The sequence below is a fragment of the Cygnus olor genome, chromosome 1 (genome assembly GCF_009769625.2).
Source record: "Cygnus olor isolate bCygOlo1 chromosome 1, bCygOlo1.pri.v2, whole genome shotgun sequence".
Taxonomy (NCBI): domain Eukaryota; kingdom Metazoa; phylum Chordata; class Aves; order Anseriformes; family Anatidae; genus Cygnus; species Cygnus olor.
The window spans coordinates 146,768,984-146,777,550 of NC_049169.1; positions in this window are offsets into that span (position 1 = coordinate 146,768,984).

Here is an 8,567-nt window from a genome sequence, read left to right on the forward strand (position 1 = left end):
AAACACAAATGAAAGAACAAACAAATAAATAGGGAGCTAATCAGCTTGGTTTTATTCCACCTTTAAAAAATAGGATCTCATTTTTACTGGAAGATTTTCTGAAGGATGGAAAGCTATTTCCATCACTCACAGCATAGAGACAGGCGGTGGGCTTCACAAAGGCAGTGGCTGGACATTCAGGCAGGAATGCCTCCCCACACACACACCCCAACCCCTTCCCTGCTCATCCCCCCCGTGTTTTGGTGTCTCTGTGGTGAAGGAGACTGAGGAACCGGAGAAACCTATTTGCACTGTTATGTCAACTTGTCCATGACGTATGTGTCCATCAACAAACAACTAAACTGCAGGGCTTGGTCTGTAGAAGCACTGAGATCTAGGAAGGATCTGTCATACTCGTTATACAGCTGCCCACTTTATTGTGCTTTCTGTTGAGTTTCTTTCACTCAAATTCTTTAAGAAAAGAAACATAATCTTCCCTTTCTCCATTTTGAATGCTGCTATACTTTGGAGATGGTTATGAGAAGAAGCACTTGTCAAGCTACAGGGTTTAGCATTTTATTTTGAAACTGAGGTAATGATGGGTCCTCTGCAATTCTCTTACTGCTACTTTTGGAGAACTTATATTTTATATGAGGCTGTATCACATCAAATAACTAAAATATGCTTTTTCCCTAGTGATAGTTTCTAATTATTGCTTGACTATAAAACTGAATGAGGAATTAGATGGGCAGTAGAATGACAGAGAGTTCGACATAAACATTCAAAATGAAAGATAAACTCATTTGGGAGTGGAGAGGAGGGGAGGAAAACAACAACATATGCAACCCATTTTATAATTCAGGACAGTCTTGAGCATTTCAGCTAGTGCTTTAGTTTGACAGAACTAAAGCCAAGAAAAGGCAGATTACCAGAACTCCCCAACTTTAGAGCTTATATGGAGTTAAAGTGATTTATTTTGTTGAAGTTTCTCTACTGAGCTTTATGTTCCAATTTGTTGGTGTATAATTATGCTATAATTCCGTAGCTGTGCTATATTCTATAGGTCTAATATAAAAAGCTTTTCATTTCCAGGTGTCACTTCCAAGCTGTCATTTCACAATATGCTGTCCCTAACCACTTATTTCTGCCTCCCCATATTGTACCACCTCCACAGTTGTGTCAACACAACTGCTTGTGGAACTGCAATCTAAACTGGATCACTGAACTGATTTGGATTAAAAATAACATTTGCTTTGGAGGGGCCAGGGTGTGGGAATGAGCAATGGGGGGCAGAAAGGGGCTGACAGAGATGAGGGGAGGAGAAAGGATGGGAGTTCATTAAACTGGTCTTACATCTGAAGAGGAGCTATTGTAAGACTGAATTTACTCGCCTTTCAGCTAGAACAGCCATGCTTTTCACCTAGTATTAGTCAAATTAAACACATCAAGCTCTCATTCCCTTACATTTAGTGCAAACAAGGGGATAAATTCCATGACGAGCTAATGAAATGTCAGTCAAGACTGCATCTGATCCATGTAATGTTCATATTATACTAGGTGAGTCAGTAGCAAAACACTGCTGTAAATGTCTAAACCAAACCTCATAGAGGTCAGTGAAGGTACACCATGCTACATAACCAAGAGCCACAGAGTGGGCTCTAGTCCTGGTCTTAACCATTCCCACAGCTGATTTGTTGGTTCACTCCCAGCCTCTGCACTAGAGTGTCACATCTTGCTCTCTTCAGGCAATTCTCATGTAACGAGGACAAATCTGAAACAGTGTGCACACGGGTCAGCAGTGACATGTAGGGCTTCAAGCCAGGTGCTGGTTCCTATCCTACTTTTGTTAAGCAATAGAAAGAGACCTGAGTGCCCTCCTTTAGCTTTCAGCAGGCTTCAGGTCAGGATCCAAAAACTGCAATGCCAAAACAAAGTGTTCATACTTGAATTTTGCACAAAGAGATGCAAGCGACACAAATACACTTGCACCCCCCTCTGTATGTTTTACTTAAAATAGATCTGGAACTAAAGGAATTCAGGGACTGAATTAGAATCTGACTCAATAAAAAGTTGATTCCTTCTTGTAAAAAGTCACCATGATTATCCAGTGATCTGGAATAATCATTTAATGACATCAGTATGTCAAGTAAACAATTCCATAACTAAACACTGTAGTGACCCACATGTAATTCCCTTATTTATAGCAAAAGTATCAACAGCACATAAAATTGTAATTAAATACACTAGCTCATTTGCCATAGATTAATCAAATAGCTGCTACAGTCATTGTTAATGTCAAGAGCTTGCATAATACTTTTGTCATACCTTAAAATATTATTTCATACTTTGTGTCAGCTTTCTCCTAATGAGCAATTATTTCCCAGAAGCCCTATCAATCCACATAAATAAAAAGCCTAAGTAATTTGCTAACATGTATCAGTGAGAACATAGTTAGACTTTTGTTATCAAAACACCCTCGGGATTATGGCTAGAAGCACAGTGACTCAGGTTAATAGAAAAAGATATGATCTTATGTCCTCTTGGGAAGCAAATCAGCACCAACAAATTAGTGTTTTCTAATTTTCTAGTAATTATTCTTTTACAGGCTGTAGCCCCACAAATGGTTGTGATTCTTAATCTATCCTGTTCTGTGCTAAGATGCAATGCTAGAATACAACCAAATGCAATAGCTAAGTTAACATATCAAAGTCATTCTGATGGAGAAAAAGAGTAAATATTTATGATTTTTCTGAATGACATATCTGTGAACACTGTTGATAGGGCAGTGGGTAGCGTTTGTGGGCAGAAATATTCAAATATTCTTATTTAATTCTGCTTAAGCAAAAGTTATTTTTTGACAAGGTTATGATTGTCACTGTCATAGACCAATTAGTGCCCTGTGTGTTATCTTTAGCCAAGAGTGCTATGTAATTCACCATGTGCTGTGGCTCCCATATGGAACATTTGACACTGAGTGACCCCCTAGAAATATTTAATCAGGCTTGAATTTACCATGGAAGAACAGAATGCCATGATGCGTAAGCTTTTGCCTCCTGTATCACAGAGTAATGTGACTATGTGGATCCTCCTGATCATGGCTGTCTTTATCCTGTTAAGAAAAATCATTAGAAATGGAAAAACAGAGGAGGAGGATTTTTGAAATTCTTGAACAGGAAGACCGGCAGTGTCTAGAGTGACAGGTGATTTCTGATCTATGGTTTCACACTACAAAGAATCTATCTGCAAGATTTTCAGTGTCATGTTCAACTTCAAGGTGTGGTGCCACAAATAACTTCTCAGCAGAGCTGAGGGTCTGCCCTCAGCCACATGCCACATGCCACATGCAGCAGGAGGAGAAAAGGAGTAGAATATCTAAAGCCGGTGTTCACACTGAGATCTGTATACCATGAAACTACAGCTTGAACCTACTAATTTTCAGATATATTAGACAAATCAAAAGACCAGAAATCACAAGTTCTTCTAAAAAAACAAGGACCATGGAATACCAGTTGGGAATAAACTGTTGAAGACTGACACATCAAAATTCGTTAGTCCTCAAAGAAAAAATAGAGTATATTTAGCTCTAGGTGTTGTTTATGTAATTCCTAAAGGTAAGGTAAGACAACAAAGATTATTCTTTATGGATTTTAGTCTGTCTCAGGCAACTTTTCTGATGTACAAAGATCAGTTTCCTCTTGTATACATTATGAAACTCTGTAACAAAGTGGTATGTTCCATAAATAAAAGAGAAATAATTAATTAAAACCTAGAAAACATTACTGGCAAGCATGAGCAGATAGTTTTTAGAGTCATTGCAGACAGCAAATGAAGTTACCGTGAAATAAATTAATTGTTTTGTGGAGATAGCTGGCAGAAAATATATTCCCTTACCCATGGAAAAAACAGAATGAGAACTATTTCTAAAATACCTAGAAGCCGTGGATTTAAGCCAGTTTTCCAGCAACCTCAAAACTAATGATTTATAAAAACATAAGATGTCCTGTGTTTCCAAATTTATAACTAGAAAAAAAAAAAACCAGCAAGACCGTCCAAATAAATATATTCTGCTTCAAAATTTAGCTGTAAAGTAATGCTACTCGTTTAGATTCGGATTAAAAGCTAAGTTTAAAAGCTTCAGCAAACTGAACAGGGATCACCATAGCTCCTGTTCAGGTATCAGTGAAAAGCTCAACACTGTTCTATTAATGTTTAGGAATAGTATTCTCAGTTTCCCCAGCGCTGAGTCATGATGCTGAGTAGGCAGTTATGTAAGATGGTTTTCAATAAGTATGGAATGGCATACAATGGGTCATTTTAGTTACTAAAACTTAGGACCATTTTATGAAATGCTATGCTATTTGCTCCCAACAGCTTCAGTAAGTATTAAGGGTTGCCTGTAACTGAAAAATTAGGGCTTGTTTTGCTAAAAGTTATGATGATACATTTTATACATAGATTACTGCTTATTAGTGAAATTTATTAAAAGCCAGATACTAACAATGATCCTGTAAAACAAAGAAAATGGATTTCTCAAGGACAAGATTCTTGACTGGTGTAAAACAGAACAGATCCCAGATTTCAAAGAATGTGTATTAACCTGTACCTGCAGATAGAGTGAAGTCTGTAAGTCCACAGGTGTGGACAACAGCTTTGTGAACTTATTTTTCCCCTGAGGGTCTACATACAGATTCCTGTTCATCCCATCCCTTCTCACTCACAACAACCTGCACGTTCTGAACCAACCCAATGTGAGCAGGAGTGGGGAAAACAAGGCCATAAATTATCTAAAATCAGCGACCTGGAACTTTGCGAAAGGAATTTTAGTTCCCATGTTTTGTTGCACTTGAGGACTTAACTATTGAGAATATTTTTCCAGTCTTGTAGTAGGAGCTTGGCAGTTTCTTTCTGAAAGGGAGCACTTTGGCTAGGATCCCCTGACAGCATGAATGTCCTTGCTGCGGAACACGTAGGAGCCCTCAGAAACCAAACAACTGTGGTTGCTTCCCCATGGACAATGAATTGTCTTCTGACAGGTACCAGACTGACAAAGCCATAATTCTGGATAAACACCGTGGCAAGCACTACTGCAAATAGTTTTTCCATTCTTTTGCAAATATATCTGAAAGGAGATGATGCCTATGTATGTCACCAACAACTAATTCCTCTCCAGTACATCCTGTAGGAATATGGAGGCTGGTAAAAATAAGACCAGCTTCATGTCTGAAATAGCTTGTCATACAGAGTAATGAGAAGGATAGGCTGAACTGCCAAGGAATTAATGTATTTGAAAATACAGATGTTTCCAGCAATCTTGCTTGAGAGGAGCACCTCAGAAGGGCCTCAGGAGCAGTGGTAGTGAAGTCAGCAACTTCAGCTGAGAGACACAGGCAAGTGCTCCCATTTTGTGCTTGCAAACTAGCATCTGGGGAAATAAAGAAATCAGTAAGGAAAAGAATCAGAGAATAGTGGTCCCAAACTTTTAATGATCAGAAATATCAGCTGCTAACCCTTTAATTTATTTGCAGACCTCCCCATGCCCTTTAAGGTACATGGCGAGCAGTTTAAATGTTTCCAAGGGCCAGATGTGGACAAGTCACCTCAGCCATTCATTACTCAGCTTGGGGATAGCAAATTTTCAACTACTGCTGGTTATTGTCTAAATATGTTTTGTTTTATAGAGAGCTTATTAGACTACTTTCAATTGTCCTGAAATAAATTGCAGTGATGGCTTAAGGTCAAAGCCTCAAGTAATGTTTTACTTGAGAAGGACTGTCACTACAAGGAAGCCTAGAAATGCCTTTCTAATCTCCCTTCCCCCAGACACTAATGAGTTTGTAGGTAACATACTAGGAAATTCATTTGCCATTTTTGGAGCTGAGCAACTATTTTAACACTATTGCCTTTTCATTTGTAATAATTTCAAATAGTGCTTCACTCAATTGTTCTTTAAAAAGTGTTATAGGTGTCTGTCAGATGAAGTCCATCAGGGAAAGCTTTATCAGTTTTGCTTCTTTCGCTTAAAACTGACAAAATTATTATTTAGAGAGGAGAGTGAATTCTGATGAGCATTTCCATTTTGTGATATCAATATTTCTCATCACGTTTGGTAGAAAAACTAACTATGTATCCTTCATTTAATCACTCTGAGGTAGATTTCGAAGAGAAAAATGCTTTTAGAAAAATGCTTTTTTAGAAAAATGCTTTTACAATGATTTTAGAAAAGACAAAACAACATAAGTCACTGAAATTCAGTTAAAGGGTACCAGCGTCACACACAACAGGGAATCTGGTAGGGGACACTTTACATTCTGCTCTAGTTGCCTGGCATGTGTCAGCGTCTTGAAGGTTACCCTTTGTCACATGAGAGGCATCAGTTTCCATGGAGCATGGGGGCTACGGTTACAGCAAGCTTAAATCCGGAATGGTTGTCCTCCCCCGTTCATAACAGCACTTAAAGCATTTGTGTCTATCTCATAAGCTCTTTCTGGCCTAAGGACTTTTGCTATTTTACAGTCCAGGGAACAGTGTGTGCTGTGCTCTGGAATATCTACTATCTGTTCTTCACATATAGCTGAGACCTGAATCATTTGATAGCAAGTCAATTACTTACTACATTACAGATTGTCCCTTGCCTATAGATTCTTTCCTACTCTTGTTAGAATAGCTTTTTTTTTTTTATATAATACTTTCATTAACCAGAATACATGCAAATCTGTGACTCTTAGTTGCCTTATATGGTTGTATTAAACTGTGGCATAGTAATAATATAACGATAATAATTTATGATTTCTTCTTCTGGAAATTGACACACCTGCCCCCTGGAAATATACAGATATTTAAGAGTCTTCTGAACATATCATGATCTTGAAAGACTTTTGGCATACAATAAGATGAGTCTCTGAACTCTGAAACAAAATCACCTTACAAAGTCATAATTATTGAATATTGCCATTTTTAAATCATGCAACCTGTTTCTTAAGCTCCAACAAACAGGGCTATTTATCTTTCAGAATCATAGATCTTACCAATACTCAGGTATAATATATTCTACATCTTGATTTTGGACAATCACTGAAGAGCAATAAATTCCATAATTTACAAAAAAAATGCCAATCCTATTTTCCTATCATAAATAGAAAGAAGTCAGTGGGCTGCTTTTCAATGTTACTTACCACCTAGCAACACCTAGTCCCACTGGACACAGTAAAAATACGACTTCAGAAGCACTACTTCTCAGTACTAATTGTAGAAGATTTGGTCATGCCAAGCACTTTACTATGCACAAATAGGTAAATGCGTATATGTTGGTTCTGTATGATATATATCTTTTTAAGGCTTATATTGTAATATCATCATTGATATAACCTGGAAAATTACTGGACTATATCACATGTATACACACTTGTAAGGCTGATAATGGAACACAAAAAAGCATTCTGTACATCTATATTAGTGACTCAGTGTGCTGGAGGAGGTTGGGTTTGGTATGCATTTGCCTTCCTTTTATACTTAGAGATACAACCAAGCACATCATTGGTGTTCAGAGCAGTTTTGCTCCTGAGGGAACCAAGGTTGGAGTAACGCAGAGGAACACCACCCTGAACACCTCACCTGCAGCATGGGCTCAAAGTCCTCCAGCAGTCACCTGCCATGCACACACTGTGTGTGCCAAGGCCCAGCCATTGACATGAACATCGCTGTTGGTAAAGATGCAACGTAGACATATGGTGCTAGAACTGTAATACATCTCAGCAAGTCAAAACCCACTGCTTCCCCTCTGCGTTGTGCCAGCCGTTAATAGGGATGTACCACAAATAGTAAAAAGAACTCTATAAACATTAAAAAAATCTTTTACATGTGAACTTCATTTGTGTAACGCATTTGTGACACACTTATTTGTCACACATGCTGCTTTACGTTTGTAAGCAGGGTCTCTCCATGTTTATTCCAAGAAAAGTTTCATTCTACGACCTCATGCATATATGTATGCAGAAAATAAGCAAATACCAAAGGTATTATGTGAACAAATCTTGTCAATACCTGATCAATGACCCAATACCTGGTCAATGCCTTCCTAAATAAGGGAGGCCTCACACTGAAATGACTGTAAGCGGAGTTTTATGTATGAATCCTTGTAATTAGTCACAACCAAAGTAACCCAGTATACACAGAATGTGTATGAATTTACATAGCATTTATCAGCAATCTGGAGTATATTTCCTTTTATTTCTTGCTATTGTAGCCCAGAATTTTATTTTCAGTTAAAGATCTAGAGTTCACATTTAAATATGGAGGTGCTTTGAAAGCCAGCTGGTGAAAAGACGAAACAGAAGTTATTTATTTCCTTTAAACACACAAGAGAATGCAAAGACAAGTTTCTAGGATGCATTTTGTACCAGGATGTGCTATTTCTGATGTGCATCTGCTCACAAATGCCACTATTTACATTTTTGTTGGTAACTATTAAAAGGTCAGTGAGCTGTGATAGTTTCCAGTTCAAACAAACCAAATGTGTTTAAGTAAGAGATCTATCCATGACTTTCATGAACTGCTTTATCAGTAGGGGTTAAAAAGGAGAGATGTGGTTT